A 17,078-nucleotide genomic window follows, 5' to 3' on the forward strand; every position below is an offset into this window, starting at 1 on the left:
ATGGCCTAAGAGAAAAGAACAAATGAATACTGACATTTGTTGGGTCTACCAATGAAATGTCCATGTACTTCTAATGATAAAAGGCCCATCAGTCAATAATTGCCCCAACACACACACACACACACACACACACACACACACACACACACACCACTTTTCAGTTGCCTCACTTCTAAGTACAAATAAAGACAATAAAAGAGAACCAAGATGGTGGCATAGGTAACTGCTGGTACTCATCACCTCCCACAACCACATCAAAATTACAACTAAAACACAGAACAACCATCTTTCAGAACCGTCTGAAATCTGACTGAATGGAAGTCCTACAACTGGAGAAGCAAAGAAAAAAAAAGCACATTGAGACTGGTAGGAGGGTGGAGGCTGGTCCAACACCCATGGTAGCATGTTTTTCTTTTTTTAAAAAAAATATATTTTATTGATTTTTCGCAGAGAGGAAGGGAGAGGGATAGAGGTTAGAAACATCAATGAGAGAGAAACATTGATCAGCTGCCTCCTGCACACCTCCTACTAGGGATGTGCCTGCAACGAAGGTACATGCCCTTGGCCGGAATCAAACCTGGGACCTTTTAGTCCACAGACTGACGCTCTATCCACTGAGCCAAAGTGGTTAGGGGGGTAGCATGTTTTCCAATGGGAAGGGATATCTTGGTTGTAGAGGCCTCCCGTGAGAAGCAAGGGGTCCCAGCTGGAACCCATAACTTTGGGCTGTAAAACCAGCAGGGATTATGGCTGAGTGACATAGAGGCTGCTAGAGCCCCAGGCAGTTCCTCTCTGTATGTCACTGGGTCCCTCAAAGCTAACTGGATTGTCTGGAATTATGGCAGGAACTCAGGGGCGCTTTCTCCCAGATGAGGGTGCTCACATATATCATTTTTCCGGTGCTGGGACCTCCCGCATCACAGAGCTGACTGGCAGCCATATCTGAGTTTCCATGAGGGTGGCCCACACTGTTCACTGAGCCCTGATGATCCCTGAGACCACACCCCATCCAATTTGCATCTCCACTCAAGCTGTTTGCGCAGATTTTTCATATGAATGGCCTCTCCCAGCTCAGGCTTCAGACTTTTCTGAAATCTCTCAAAGAAGCAGCAGCTGGTGTCAGTATGCCCCAAAGCCAGCACTAGCGCTAGCCTGCCTTGCTTCACAGCTGGGCTTTGACTGGGAACTTCCAAGCCCAATGCAAATAGAAGCCTTCTGAAGATCTCTCCATAGCTCCTGCTGGGTGGCCCCAGGCAGTGGCTGACTTTGTACCTCCCATAAGGGCCCAAAACCAGTGCACCAAATGGACAGCTTCAGACCATACCAGATTACAACTCTACACATCCACAAGTGACACACTCAAGGGGCAGACTCAGAGAGCACCAAAGCCCCACTGAAGCAAGTCCTGCTCCATAGGGCTGTCTCCTGCACAGCAGCTCTTCCGCTGTAATTGCAGTTGGTTCTCACAGCCAATTGGCCTGGAGGTCAATTCCTCCCAGTGACACCAACAGCAATCAAGGCTCAACTACAACAAGACTGTGCACACAGCCCCCACAGGGGCACACCTAGAATGCCCAGCTCAGATGACTGGTGAGGCTGAGCCACTGGTCCCTACAGGATACCTACTACACAAGGCCACTCCACCAATTCCAGGATACATAGCAGCTCTGCCTAATACATAGAAACAAACACAGAGAAGCAGCCACAATGTGAAGACAAAGAAACAGGCCACAAATTAAAGAAATGGAATCAAGCAAACTACTGGATACAGAGTTCAAAACAATGGTTATAAGGTTGCTCAAGGATCTTAATGAGACCTTCACGGGACATAGTGAGACAATAATCTTAATGAGAATTTCAAAGACATGAAAAAGGACCAGTCAGAAATTAAGCATACTCTAACTGAAATAAATAATAATTTACAAGGATTCAACAGTACAGTAGAGGATTCTGAGAATCAAATAAATGATTTGGAATATGATGAAGCAAAACAAACAAACAAACAAAAACAAAGCAAAACAAAAAACACCCAATCAGAAGAGCAAAAAGGAAAAAGAATCCAAAAATATGAAGACAGTGTAAGGAGCCTCTGGGACAACTTTTAGTGTAGCAACATTCACATTATGGGGGTGCCAGAAGGAGAAGAGATATAGCAAGATATTGAAAACCTATTGGAAGAAATAATGACAGAAAATTTCCCCTACCTGGTGAAAAAATAGACTTACAAGTCCAAGAAGTGCAAATAATCCCCCAAAAAGGGGAACCCAAGGAGGCCTTCACCAAGACACATCATAATTAAAATGCCAAGGATGAAAGGCAAAGATAGAATCTTAAAAGCAGCAAGAGAAAACCAATTAGGTACCTTCAAAGGAGTACCCATATGACTGTCAGCTGATTTTTCAACAGAAACTGCAGGCCAGAAGGGAGTGGCAAGAAATATTCAAGGTAATGAATAGCAAGGATACATAACCAAGATGACTCTACCCAGAAAAGCTATCATTTAAAATTGAAGGTCAGATAAAGAGCTTCACAGAGAAGAAAAAGTTAAGGAGTTCATCACTGCCAAACCAGTATTACATGAAATATTGAAGGGTATTTGAAGAAGAAGAGAAGAAGAAGAAGAAGAAGAAGAAGAAGAAGAAGAAGAAGAAGAAGAAATATGAACAAGAAAAAATGCAATAAATACATTCTAACAATAATTGAATCTAAAAAATCAAAATAAATGAACAAGAAAACTAATGAACACAATAAATTGATGAATAAAACAGAATCAGAAGCATGAAAGCATGGAACAGGCTGACAAATCTCAGAGAGAAGGGTGGAGAGGACACGAGAAGAGATTAACCAAAGATCTGATATGCACACTAGAGGCCCAGTGCATGAAATTCTGCACTTGGACGGGGGGGTTCCTCAGCCTGGCCTGCACCCTCTTGCAGTCTGGGTGCCCTCAGGGGATGTCCGATTGATGACTTAGGCAGGCAGTCTAACATCCTTAGTGCTGCTGCAGAGGTGGGAGAAGCTCCTGCCACCAGCACTGCACTCACCAGTCATGAACCTGGCTTCTGGCTGAGTGGCGCTCCCCCTGTGGGAGCACACTGACCACCAGGGGGCAGCTCTTGTGTTGATCATCTGCCCCCTGGTGGTCAGTGCACATCATAGTGACCAGTCATTCCACCGTTTGGTAGATTAGCATATTAGCCTTTTATTATATAGGATATGCATTACCTATGGACACAGACGATAGGGTGGTGAAGGCCTGGGGAGGGGTGGGAACCTGGTGGAGGGGTCAATGGGGGGGAAAGGGGGGACATCTGTAATACAACAATAAAGATTTTAAAAATAAATATAAAAAATAGAAGAGATAATAAAACATTGAAAATTTTTAACAAAAAAAAAAGACTAAAACAAACATTGTAAAAAGAAACAATAAATAGAAAAAATGCAGGGAACAGAAGAACCCTGAAAACAAACCCTATAATTAATATTCTTAGAGAAGTGCACAGAGCATTGTATACATGAAACATCCACTGATGCTAGAAACAAACAAAAAAGAACGTTCAGAGAACACGAATGAGCTCTTAAAAATTCAAATTATTAGAGTAAAATTGTTTTTAATTCAGTAGTTAGAAGATATATTTAAATAAATCTCCCAGGATGCAAAACAAAAGGGCAAACAGGAGAGAAATTGAGATAAGATAGGAGAATTAGAGGACCATTATCCATTAGGAGCTCCCAGAGAGAGAACAGGGGAAAAAAATAATGGAAGGAATAATCAAAGAAAAAATAAAATAAGTTTTTCCCCAACTGAAGAAAACGACTTACCAGATTTAAGTGCTGACTAAGTATCCAATACAATGACTGTAAGACATATGCTGGGGCATACCGTCATGAAACTTCAGAATACTGGGGATAAGGACTCAAAAAACCGACCGCACATGAACTTTTTCTTGTGAAGTCACTGGAATATGTGCCTCATCAAGACAAGGGAATCACCAGAGAAAGACAGGAGATCCAGGAAAGAAAGTGAAACATAAGAGACAGATGAAGAAAATCTCCTGAATGGTGGGGAAAGGAAAGCCTAGGAATATAACCATGCTGTAGTATAGATACTTGTAGATGCAGGGTTCTGGAAGGATGCCTCCAGGAAAAAAAGATGATATTATCAGATTACTTGAGGTATTGACCACATTGAGAAAAGTTTTGGAGTCCTTTTGGTAAGTCTGGGGTTGGATTAGTAGTAATACGCACATAAAAATTAAGCTAGTGAAGCCCAGGCCAGCGGTTCTCAACCTGGGGGTCGCGACCCCTTTGGGGGTCGAACAACCCTTTCACAGGGGTCGCCTAAGACCATCAGAAAACACATATATAATGATATATTGTTTTTGTGATTAATCACTATGCTTTAATTATGTTCAATTTGTAACAATGAAAATACATCCTGCATATCAGATATTTACATTACAATTCATAACAGTAGCAAAAGTTCAGTTATATAGTAGCCACGAAAATAATTTTATGGTTGGGGGTCACCACAACATGAGGAACTGTATGAAACAGTCACGGCATGAGGAAGGTTGAGAACCACTGCTCTAAAGTGTTCCCACCCTTTGGTGTGGGGATGACGCTCCAACCACTGAGCCCCACCAGCCTGGGTCCATGCATAAATGATGGATATTCTCCGACGTTGAGAGGCTGGGAAACAGGGCTTTTGCACATGAACAGCAGGGAAATAGAGGAAAATCTGTGGTTTAGGGAGGCAGCTGTGTGCTTGTGAGAGTGGCAGCAAGTTTGAGACGGAGCCTGCGGACACAGCATCCAGCCCAGCCTCTGCTGCCTCCTCACATGTAGAGGTTCCAGTTTTGTGGAGGATCTGATTGAGGAAAATAACAGGGAGAATCTTTCAATCTCAAAATAAATCATCACCCAATGCACATTCTTATTCCCAAACCCCAGAAAGGTGACATGACCCACGGCGGGGGAAGGAGAGAGAGAGGAAGCCCCATCCATGTGGCTCTGGGGGGCACCCCTGGTTCTTAATCAAAACCCCAAGGAAAGAGCACTCTCAATCCTGGAAGCTTCCCCCAAAGGAATGGGGTCAGGGTGACGGGTCTCAAGAAAGGAGGGAGGGAGGGGGGTCAGGACAGGACCCCCTGTGGCCAGCATCCTTGAGTCCTTTCCCATCTGGGGTCGGCCCTAGGATGACAAGACCAGGCATGCAGCCCAGGGTCCCAGCTTCACCTTATATGCAGACTCCATGCAAATGGGGCTCTCCTCCTGCTCATAAAAGGGGGCCCCTGCCCGGCATGTTGGGGAGACACCCAGAACCCAAGCGCCTGAGACAGGACCCCAGCGGCTCCACGATGGACTTGGTGCCAAGCTGCGTTTTCCTCCTGATCATTTCTCAAGGTCGTTCTCAGGAGTGGGGAGCGCTGAGACCTGTGCCTGTGCCTGTTGGTGCTTCCATGTGATTCTCAGTCCACCTTGTGTCTCTGTGTTTGCAGGTGTCCAGTGTGAGGAGCAGCTGGTGGAGTCTGGGGGAGGCCTGGTGCAGCCTGGGGGGTCTCTGAGACTCTCCTGTGCAGCCTCTGGATTCACCTTCAGTAGCTATGCCATGAACTGGGTCCGCCAGGCTCCAGGGAAGGGGCTGGAGTGGGTTTCTGCTATTAGTAGTGGTAGTGGTGGTAGCACATACTACGCTGACTCCGTGAAGGGCCGCTTCACCATCTCCAGAGACAACGCCAAGAACTCGCTGTATCTGCAAATGAGCAGCCTGAGAGCCGAGGACACGGCCGTGTATTACTGTGCGAGAGACACAGTGAGGGGAAGTCAGTGTGAGCCCAGACACTAACCTCCCTGAGGAGGCAGCAGGGCTGGGCTGCAGGGAGCGTCCAGGACACCAGGGGGCGCTCAGGACCCACAGCACAGAGAGCAGTGCCAGGAGCAGGGGCAGAGGGAGGTGGGAGGGAAGGGTCTTCCTGTTGGGCACAGGGATTTCCCCTCAAGGTCTCAGCTGCCTCCAGGGACTGACAGCTCCTGCTCTTTCTCTGAGGCTCTCATTTCCTGCTTTGTCACTGCAGACCCCAGAGGAGGGGTAGCACTGCTGCTGGCAGAGGACATGTGGGCAGTGATGGGGACTCTCCTCACCACGTGTCTGTATTTCCTGCTTTTCTTTCTCCACAGACACCATCCTCAGTGCTCTCATCGGCCTGTGGTTGGAACCTTTTCCACCAAGAGAGACCCCAGCACAGCCCAGGCCCCTGGATGCTAAGATCGGGGTCTGACCCACATGCCCACCTGTGCCCATAGGGCCTTCCTTCTGACAGGCCCACAGTAAATAAAACAGGTGCATGTCCCGTGGACAGTGGAAGCTGTGTGGACCCATCAGAATGGTGCAAAGGGCCCTTGAGGACTGCTCTCTGGTCACCTCCCTTGTACAAGTGCCAGGACTTGCTGTTTCTGGTGCCACAGGAAGTGACCTCAGCTCTCTCCCCACAGGTGTCACACCAGCACTGATGTGAGATGACAGCAGTGTGCGTTTCCAGTTCCATGCAGTTTCATAGGGACATTTAACGAGGTTCATTAGAAATCATCTCATTTCAACAAGCAGCTGACTTGGGAAATCTCTTGGTGAAAGAGACAGCTTTACAGTTTTGCAATCTTTTTTACTTAAAATCATGGGCTAAAGTTTGACATTTCAAAATGACAGTGTTGGATCCTCTGTAGATCAGACCTTTGAGGACTCAGGCAGGATAATAACCCAGGTAGAGGCTGCTTGTGGGGCATGTGTGAAGCTGCATCCAGCACAGCTAGGGTTCAGGATCTGGAGAAGGGGCTGACACACAAATGAAAGCACTAGACAAGAAATTTGAATTTAGAAAATTATGGGTGAGCCATTTGTAAACTTCCTTTTAGCAGAGAAGCTCACTGAAGCCCTGGACCTGTTAGCTTTTATTCAACGTAGTTACACATGCTTGCCCTTAGTTAGGCATGGCAATCCGGTAGCAGAAAGGCTATCTTTAAGGTCAGTAAACATTAGTAAAGATTTACTTTGAGGATCTTAGGTCCGGATAGTGCTTTGAGCCACCACTATCTTGACAGTACAATCGGTGCATAGCTTTAGCCCTTGCTAAAGCTCAAGGTTCATCAGTCTTCCGAGTTCCCTGTTGCACTTCATGATAGTGTTTGACAATGGAAAGCTTCCTGCAGGCATGTTAATCTATCACAGAATTTTCCCAGCCTCCATGTCATAGGTGCTGTAATGACTAAACCTTCACCACACTCACGTCTGCAGGACAGAGGAGACCACCTGCAATTCCCTCCTTGCTCCTTTGGGTTTCCAGGAGCTATGAGAACCCACTGTGTCTGGAAAGCTTAAAAATCCAAGAGGAAGGAACATTTCCAAACTATTTTTATTAGTCCAGCATTATCCCAATTCCAAAACAGGGTGACACTATTAAGCAAGAGAATTACAGGCCAATATCCCTGATGAACATAGACGCTAAAATCTTCAATAAAATCTTAGCAAATTGGATCCAGCAATATATTTAAAAGATAATACACCATGACCAAATGGGATTCATCCCAGGGATGCAAAGCTGGTACTATATTCACAAATCTAAAATGTGATACATCACATAAACAAAAAGAAAGACAGAAATAACATGACCATACCTATAGATTCAGAAAAAGCATTCGAGAAAACCCAACACCCACTTTTGATAAATATTCTCAGCAAAGTGGAAGAAGAGGGCTCAGATCTCAATACAATAAATGACATGTATGACAGACCTACAGCCAGAATCATACTCATTAAGCAAAAACAAAAACCATTTCCCCTAAGAAACAGAACAAAACAGAAATACCTACTTTCACCTCTCTCATTCAACATAGTACTGGAAGTCCTAGCCACAGCAATCAGACACGAATAAAAGGCATCCAAAATGAAAAGGAGGCAGTCAAACTCTTATTATTCAAAGATGACATGATATTGTACACAGAAAACCTAAAAGATTCCACAAAACACACAGCTAGATTTAATAAAGGAATTCAGCAATGTAGAAGGATACAAGATTAACACCCAGAAATCAATGGTACTTTTATACACCAATAATGAATTCTCAGAAAGGGAAACCAAACCAACAATCCCATTTATCATTGCATCAAAAAAATTATGATACTTAAGAATAAACTTAACCAAGCAGGTAAAAGACTTGTACTCAGACTAATACACGATGTTGAATAAAGAGGTAGAGGAAGATATAAACAAATGGAAAAATATACCGTGATCATGGATTTTTAGAATTAACATCATTAAAATGTCCATATTACCGCCAAAACCGGTTTGGCTCAGTGAATAGAGTGTTGGCCTGCGTACTGAAGGGTCCCAGGTTCGATTCCTGTCAAGGGCATATACCTTGGTTGCAGGCACATCCCCAGTGGGAGGTGCGCAGGAGGCAGCTTGTTGATGTTTCTCTCTCATCGATGTTTCTAACTCTCTATCCCTCTCCCTTCCTCTCTGCAAAAAATCAATAAAAATACATTTTTTAAAAAATGTCCATATTACCCAAAGCACTCTACAAATTCAATGTAATCCCTCTTAAAATTGCAACGGCATATTTCACAGATCTACAACAAATACTCCAAAAATTTATACGGAACCAAAAAAGACCCCAATTAGCCACAACAATCTTGAGAAAAAAGAAAAAAGGTAATTGGATCACAATACCAGATATTGAATTACATTCCAAAGCCATAGAAATCAAAACAGCCTGGTACTGGCACAGAACAGGCACATACATCAATGGAACACAACAGAGAAACCAGAAATCTACCCAAGACATTATGCTCAATTAATATTTGACAAAGGAGGCAAAAGCATACAATGGAGTCACAACAGTCCCTTCAATAAATATTGTTGGGAAAATTAGACAGACAAACATGCAAAAAAAACAAAACCATACACAAACATGCACCATGCACAGGAGTAAACTCAAAATGGTTAAAAGACCTAAATGTGAGTAGGGAAACCATAAAAATCCTAGAAGAAACCAGAGGCAGCAAAATCTCAGACATCTCTCATTGCAATGTGTTTACAGATACATCTCCAAGGACAGAGGAAACTAAGGAGAAAACAAACAAATGGGAAAACATCAAAATAAAAAGTGTCTGCACAACAAAAGAAACCATCAACAAAATGAAAAGTGAGCCCACAGTAAGGGAGGACACATTTGGCAAGGATCCATGTGATAAAGGGTTTATATCCAAAATGTATAAGAAACCCATACAACTTAACCAAAGGAAGACAAACAATCCAATTAAAAAAATGGGCAGAGGACCTAAATACACACTTAACCAAAGGGAGCATACAGATGGCCAAGAGACATATGAAAAATGCTCAAAGTCACTGACCATCAGAGAGATGCTAATTAAAAGGACAATGAGGTATCAGCTCACACCTGTCAGAATGGCTGCCATCAACAAATCAACAAATGACAAGTGGTGAATATGTGGAGCAAAGGGAACCCTCCTACTCTGCTGGGGGGATGCAGGCTGGTGCAGCCATGATGGAACACAGTACGGAGTTTCCTCAAAAAATTAAAGACGGAACTGCCATTTGACCCAGTGATCCCACTTCTGGGGATATATGCGAAGGGACCCCAAACACCAATCAGAAACAATGTATGCAGTCCTATCTTCATAGCAGCACAATTTGCAATAGCTAAGATCTAGAAACAGTCCATATGCCCTTCAGTAGCTGAGTGGATTAAAAACCTGTGGTATATTTATGCTACGGAATTCTATGCAACAGTAAAAGAGGAGGATCTCTTACCCTTTGGGACAGCATGGAGGGATCTGGAGAGTATCATGGTAAGTGAATAAGCCAGTTAGAGAAAGACAATTACCACAGGTTCTCACTCATATGCGGAGCCTAATTAACAAAACAAACTGATGAAGAGAGTGGATCCAAAGACCTGGAAGCATGGAGCAGACTGGGGAATGTCAGAGGGAAATCGTAGTCGGGTGGGAGAGTGGGAAGAGGTCAACCCACAAACTCGTATGCATATGTGCATCATCCAGGGACACAGGCAATATGTTGGTGAAGACCTGGCCACCAGGGGCTGGGCTAGAAGGTGTCAATGGGGGATGAAGGGAGCATGTGTAATACCTTCAAAAATAAAGGTATAATTTAAAGAAAAAGAATTAGGACTTGGACCCTCAGACTCCCACTGAACATGGTCCCTGTGTCACCCATCTTCTCTCAGGTGGGGTCAAGACCTCAGCTGTGAAATACTCTGCCTCATGAATATGCAAAAGAGAGGAGGTAGACCAGGTTAAATATGGGTAAGTCTGTGCCCTGAGGGCATTGCCCATAGCCACACCCTCGCTACAGAAGTGCTCACAGCACAGTCCTCAGCATGGACTGGACCTGGAGAGCCCTTGTACTGGTGGCCATGGCAACAGGTAAGGGGCTCCTGTCCTGGGTTAAGGAGGGTTTAGGGAGAATCAAGGGGGATTCCACTCACTCCTGTCTCCTGCCCACAGGTGTCCACTCCCAGGTGCAGCTGGTGCAGTCTGGGGCTGAGGTGAGGAAGCCTGGGGCCTCCGTGAAGGTCTCCTGCAAGGCTTCTGGATACACCTTCACCAGCTACACTATACACTGGGTGAGACAGGCCCCAGGACAGGGGCTTGAGTGGATGGGGTGGGTTTACCCTGGTGATGGAAACACAGGCTACGCACAGAAGTTCCAAAGCAGAGTCTCAATGACCAGAGACACATCCATGACCACAGTCTACATGGAGCTCAGCAGCCTGCGAGCCGAGGACACGGCAGTATATTACTGTGCGAGAGACACAGTGAGGGGAAGTCAGTGTGAGCCCAGACACAAACCTCCCTGAGGAGACAGCAGGGCTGGCCTCAGGGAGCGTCTATGACCAATAGGGTACGCTCAGGACCAACACAGGACCCTGACCAGGAGCAGGTGGAGAGTTGAGCAAAGATACCATTTCTTGCTCGAAGCAGTAACATAATGGAAACCACTAGCATGGGTAGGACTATGGGTAAGGTCCTTAATCTAACCATGGCTTTTTTTGTCTGCATATCAATGGATTAGGCTGGTTTGGGCTCTGTTTAACTTTAGTGAGTTCCTCATTTTGTGCCATGCTTTGTGCTAGGTAATCATGAAATAATGATTCAGTCAACAAATACCTATGAACTGCCTACTATGTGCAAGACATTTTCTTAGAGGCGAGGATAAAAGTGTGAATGATACAGAAGAGATTCCTGCTCTGAGGCTCAGCCACAGAGATCACAGAAAGCCCTGTCCTAGGTCTAGTTTTAGGGATTTTATTTGCGAACAAAAAGGGGGTTCTGTTGTAAATCTGAAAAAACTCAGTGACTGACAGGACCCTCACAGGAGGCTCTGATCACACATCCTCCCTGGGGAGTCTTGGGGGTGGGCACACCCCAGGCCTATGACTTCTTTACTAAAAGGCTCATCTTTGTCTTAAGCACCCCGTCCATTGTTCCTGTGCATCTGGGTTAACACACCTTTGACATCAGCATGACCACCCTCAGAAGCGCACTCCTTGGCCATTTGTGTGTCCACTTTGGAGACTTACCTATGAGGTCCTTTGCCCATTTTCAATTCTGTTGTTGTCTTCCTTTTGTTAAGTTCTATGAGTTCCTATACATTTTGGAGATTAACCCATTATCAGACGTACCCGTGCTGTTGCACATGGTAAGAGTTCTTTCTTTTTCACAGCTGCATAGCATTCCATGGTGTAGATGTACCACGGTTTTTTTTTTTATCAAATCATCTGCTGCTGGGCACTTAGGCTGCTTCCAAGGCTTAGCTGTTGTAAATTGCACTGCTATGAGCATAGGGGTGCATGCATTCTCTCTGATGAGTGTCTTGGGTTTCTTAGGATGTATTCGTAGAAGTGGGATCACTGTATCAAATGGGAGTTCCATTTTTCATTTTTAGGTGGAACTCCATATTGTTTTTCATAATGGCTGCCCCAGTCTGCATTGCTAATGGACCAAATAAACTGATCAACAAAAATAGACCCAGAGACATTAAAGCATGAACAGATTATGGAACCGCAGAAGGAAGGCAGGGGAGTGTGGTTGGGAAGAAATCAACCTATGAGCTTGTCTTCATATATATCTTACCCATGCACACAGACAATGGGATGGTGAGGGCTTGGGGAGGGAATGGGAGTGAGAGGGAAGAGGATAATGGGGAGAAGGGGGACCTATGCAATACTTTCAACAATAAAGATTAGAAAAAAGAGAGAGAAAGAGAGAGAGAGAGGAGCAAGAGATAGAGAGAGAACCTCCTGTTCACTATTCTGGCACCCAGTCCCCACCTTGCTCTCTCCCACCTCCATGTCATCCCTCACCTTCCCTCCTTAACTTCAAATGCACAAACATAGCTTCAAAAGATTATTATATGAAGCATTTGACATCTTACTCCCCAACAGTTCTCGTCAGTTTGGCTATAATAAAATCTCATAAAACATTGTCTACATGTTGGACATTTCTTACCTCAGCATGTTTTCTTTTCTTCATTTACCACATATGTTCATACACGTTTCTTCCCCGTGTGGAGAGGGAAGTGCACACAATTATTAAAAACCTGCTACCTGGACGGGATGAGTTCAAATGAGTTCACAGGTGTTGGAGATGAGACAAGTTTGCTGTTGGTTGTCATGGACGTAAGTGTCCCGTCTTTTTCCAGCCCAACAGGTGTGACTGGGAGGTTGAGCATCATCCTATGAACCAGGAGGTCACGGTTTAATTCCTTGGTGAGGGGACATGCCAGGGTTTCAGTCTCCATCCCCATGGGTTGTGGGGCAGGAGGCAGCCAATCAGTGATTCTCATCATTGATGTTTCCATTGCTCCACTGACTTCATCTCTGGAGTCAAGGAAAGTGTATAAAAAGGAGAAGGAAGGAAAGGAGGCTTCCCCAGCTGGGCCGTGTCCCCCTGTGACACTCTGGGAGGTTCCCCTGCTGGTGAACCACTTTGAAGTCATTGACATGAGAACTTGTAAGCCTGTGGAGGATATTTTTTTTGTGGGGGAGACAATTCACAGCATTTTATTTGTTAATCCATTTCATTCCATAATGCACCACCTCATTCCTGGCACCATTAATACTACTGTCATTGTTTCCCTAGGAGAGGACCATACCTCTAAAAAATCTGAGTTGAATTTCCGTCGATTCACTCTAACAGATTTTACCGTACCGAAAAGCAACCACTAATCAGCTAAGATGGAGGTGGTATGGGTAAGGTGTTTCAATGTAAACGAGGGAGCACAGGTACACCAACAAGCAAATTCAGTACGTGGCTTAACCCAGATGGCAGGGAGAGAGCACCAGCACAGCCAAGGCCTTCACGAAGGTAGCTAGAAGTACCCTGCCAGGTAGGTTAGTCTGCAGAATGGGAAAGATACAACCCTTTCCTATTATCCGCTCAAACCCAAGCAGCGAATATGAAATAATGAATAACAAGAGGGTCCTGACTTTCCAGGAAACAGAAAGGTGGAGTAAGCACACCATCCCCCAATAAGAGTGAGGTGATATCAGTGAAGGAAAAGGTTGGGTACCTTCTTTAAGTTTGTTTTTGGCGTTTTGAGCTGTGAGCAATCTAGATGGAAAGGGAAGCTCTCCCAATAGGGAACATCTGCAGGAACCAGAGTAGCTGAGCCCGACCATCTGTGATGCCTTTACACTTGGACATACCATGGCACTCAAGGACTCTCCACATGAATCAGCCACAAGCCACACCCATTGCACAGAAGGGTGTGATGATGGTCCACCAAGTACTGAGTGATGGGCCCAGGAGCCGAGGCTCTGATAAGGAATAAACTGAGGCCAGAAGACAACCCACATGTAATAGCCAGAGGAGAGGGTGATGACCGTGAACCAGAACAGACTGTCCCCTGGAAGTAAGCCTCATCGCCTGCCGCCCTCCCCATCGCTGCAGCACATGCCCTAGAGATTATTTTTAAGAGTTTATTTGAGCCAAACTTGATAACTGGAAGGGCAAGCTCAGCGTTTTCTGTCCACGGGATCGGCTGTCACCAAGTCCAAGAATGAAATCGGGGACCAAAGATTTAAGCAAAAGCGTGGAGCGTTTATTACAAACAGATTCAGTCTCCCCACACAGGGAAGGGCCCACTAATGGGCTGCCCTTAAAGCCTCTGGTCTCAGGTGTTTTGTGCCACCAACATGCTCTGTGTCTACCCGTGTGCCCACCTGATTGGCCTCTCATTGTTCTTGTCCAGCAAGGGACCTGCATGTTCCTGTTCCCTTGTGTGCGTTCACCTTACTGTCCCAAGCCTTCCCTCGTTTCCCAGGCCTCCCGCTCTGAGTCCAGAAACATTCTGTTATGTCTGCCTGGTTGGTCCCTGTGGTTGGGCTGCGCAGACTGCTTTATCTGTCCTGTCTACCTTCCACCTGCCTTTGTTTCCCATGGACCCTGCCCTGTGTGCCTGCCCTTCAGGCTAACGCCTCTCAAAGCCACCCCTTCTGGACGTGTGTCTGGGGTCCTGCAGAAAGGGGAAGTTCATCTTCCTAAAACACAAGATCTCCTTAGAAACACAAGAGTCACTGCTCAACCCAGGCCCCTCCTTCCGCCTCTACTGGCCTGGGATGGCCTCTCGGACCCCTTTGTTGTTTCTGTTGTTGGTAGATTTCCGTGGTGGTTGCTCTTCTCCCTTCTCATTCTCTGTTCAAAAGGAATCACTGAGCAGAAGGGGCTGAAGCAAAACGGTGGCATCGGCAGCTCCAAATTCTTGTTCCTCCAAAAAAAGATCAAAAACAAACCGAAACTATCAGAACTGGCATCTGCCGGGCTCTCAAACACAGTCAGAGACCTGCGGCAACTGAGCAAACCCTGAGTCAAGTACATGCTACACAGAGACAGAAGGAGCCCAGTTGGTGTGACTCAGGAGTTGAGTGTTGGGCCAGGAACCACCAGGTTATGTGTTTTATTCTCATTCAGGGCACACACCTGGTATGCAGGATCAATCCCCAAAAGGAGGCTTGAAGGAGGCAATCAATCAATGATTCTCTCTTGTCATTGATGTTTCCATCTCCTACTCCCTCTCCCTACATCTCTGACATCAAAAACAATATTTTTAAAAGAGTAATGAAAACATCAAATGTCACATGAGAAACTGAAAAACCAGAGGATAAAGGAATGATGACTTTAAAGTGCTGAAGAAAAATGAAAAGCCATCACATTAGAAATCTAAGCTAACTGAAAATATATTTCAAAATGGAATGAAGCCTGGTTGATGTAGCTCAATGGTTGAGCTTTGACCTATGATTCCATTCCAGGTCTGGGCACATGCCTGAGTTGTGGTCTTTATACCCAATTGTGATCATGCAGGACACAACAGATCAATGATTCTCTCTCATCATTGATGTTTCTATCTCTCCTTCTCCTTCCTCTCTGAAATCTGTGAAATATATCCTATATTTTAAAAGGCTAATATGCAAATAGTCCCCTCGACTGGGAGTTTGACTGGGGTCAGGGCTGGCCAGCCAACCACCCTCCTCACTCCCCCCAAATGGCCCAACCTGATAAGATGGGCCAGCCGGACCCCACCCATGCACAAATTCACACACTGGGCCTCTAGTACTGAAATAAATAAAGGTAAAGGTTATGGGTCTGATTCCCAGTCTCAGCAATTATGGGATGCAACTGATGAATATTTTCTCTGCAGTCAATATTTATTTACTCTCCCCATCACTGTTCAATACTTCGCTCTCTTTTCCTTTCCCTTGAAAAATCAATGAGCACCTCCTCAGGTGAGAATAAAGAAAAGTAGATTCAGCCTGGCTCATGTGGCTCAACTGTTGAACTTTGACCCTGGACCCAAGAAGTCACAGATTTGATTCCTGATGAGGACACATGAGTGGGATTGCAGTCTCCATCCCAAGAGGGGGCCATGGTGTAGGCAGCCATTCGATGATACTCTTTCAAGTATGTTTCTATCTATCCCTCTCCCTCTCTCTCTATAAATATATAAAAAATATATATTTTTTAAAAATATCTGTATCTATGTCTATCTGTACATATATCTATATCTATATTTATATCTATATCATATGTATAATCTATATCTATGTCATCTATATCTATATCCATGGGAGCAGAGCCTCATTGATTTTATCCCTAAAGAGTCACTGATTGTGCCCACATCCTACTTCCTGACCACCTCCTGCAGCATAGCCCCTGGTGTGGCAAGAGAGGTCCCTGGGCATGGTGACCAGGACCCCAGGGAGGGCCTGGTTCTCTGAGGGACAGTCAGAACCTCCTTCCAGGAGAAGCCTCAGACACCCGGACCTTTCTCACTTCTTGCCCTTCGTATGTGCATACAGCCCCCCTTATGCAAATTCCCACACGGCCACCAGAAACACACACAGTTGGCGTCCACTTAAATGCAGGGCCTCCTCACCCTGGAGAACACTTTCTGGGGGACGAGGACCTCACCTGAAAGACATGACTCCCATGTGGCTCTTCCTCTTCCTGCTGTCAGATCCCAGATGTGAGTGACTCAGGGCTTAGACGTGAGGAGATGGGGACCCTGCATCTGAGCCCAGGACTCAGTGTGTGCTCTCTATCCCAGGTGTCCTGTCCCAGGTGCAGCTGCAGGAGTTGGACCAGGACTGGTGAAGCCCTCACAGACCCTCTCCCTCACGTGCACTGTCTCTGGATTCTCCATCAAAACCAGTGGTTACTATTGGCATTGGATCGGCCAGCCCCCCAGGAAGGGGCTGGAGTGGATTGCGCACATAGATTATGATGGAGGCACTTTCTACAGCCCCACCCTCAAGAGCCGTACCTCCATCTCCAGAGACACATCCAAGAACCAGTTCTCCCTGCAGCTGAGCTCCCTGACCACCGAGGACACGGCCGTGTATTACTGTGCAAGAGACACAGTGAGGGGAAGTCAGTGTGAGCCCAGACACTAACCTCTCTGCAGGAAGATCTCTGACAACCAGGGGGCACTCAGGGTCCCTGAACACAAGGACCATCCCAGCAGCAGGTGCAGTTGGAGGTCA

General features: G+C 45.7%; 1 pseudogene across 1 annotated transcript; it reads right to left on the reverse strand.

Annotated features, from left to right (window-relative positions):
• Positions 1–13,614: 13,614 nt before the first annotated feature.
• Positions 13,615–13,981, reverse strand: LOC308530734 (transmembrane protein 254-like; annotated as a pseudogene). Its single transcript has one exon. The product of its transcript is annotated as a transmembrane protein 254-like (transcript).
• Between the last annotated feature and the right edge of the window lie 3,097 nt (positions 13,982–17,078).

This window comes from Myotis nattereri, assembly GCF_964212035.1.
Source record: "Myotis nattereri genome assembly, chromosome: 1".
Lineage (NCBI taxonomy): Eukaryota > Metazoa > Chordata > Mammalia > Chiroptera > Vespertilionidae > Myotis > Myotis nattereri.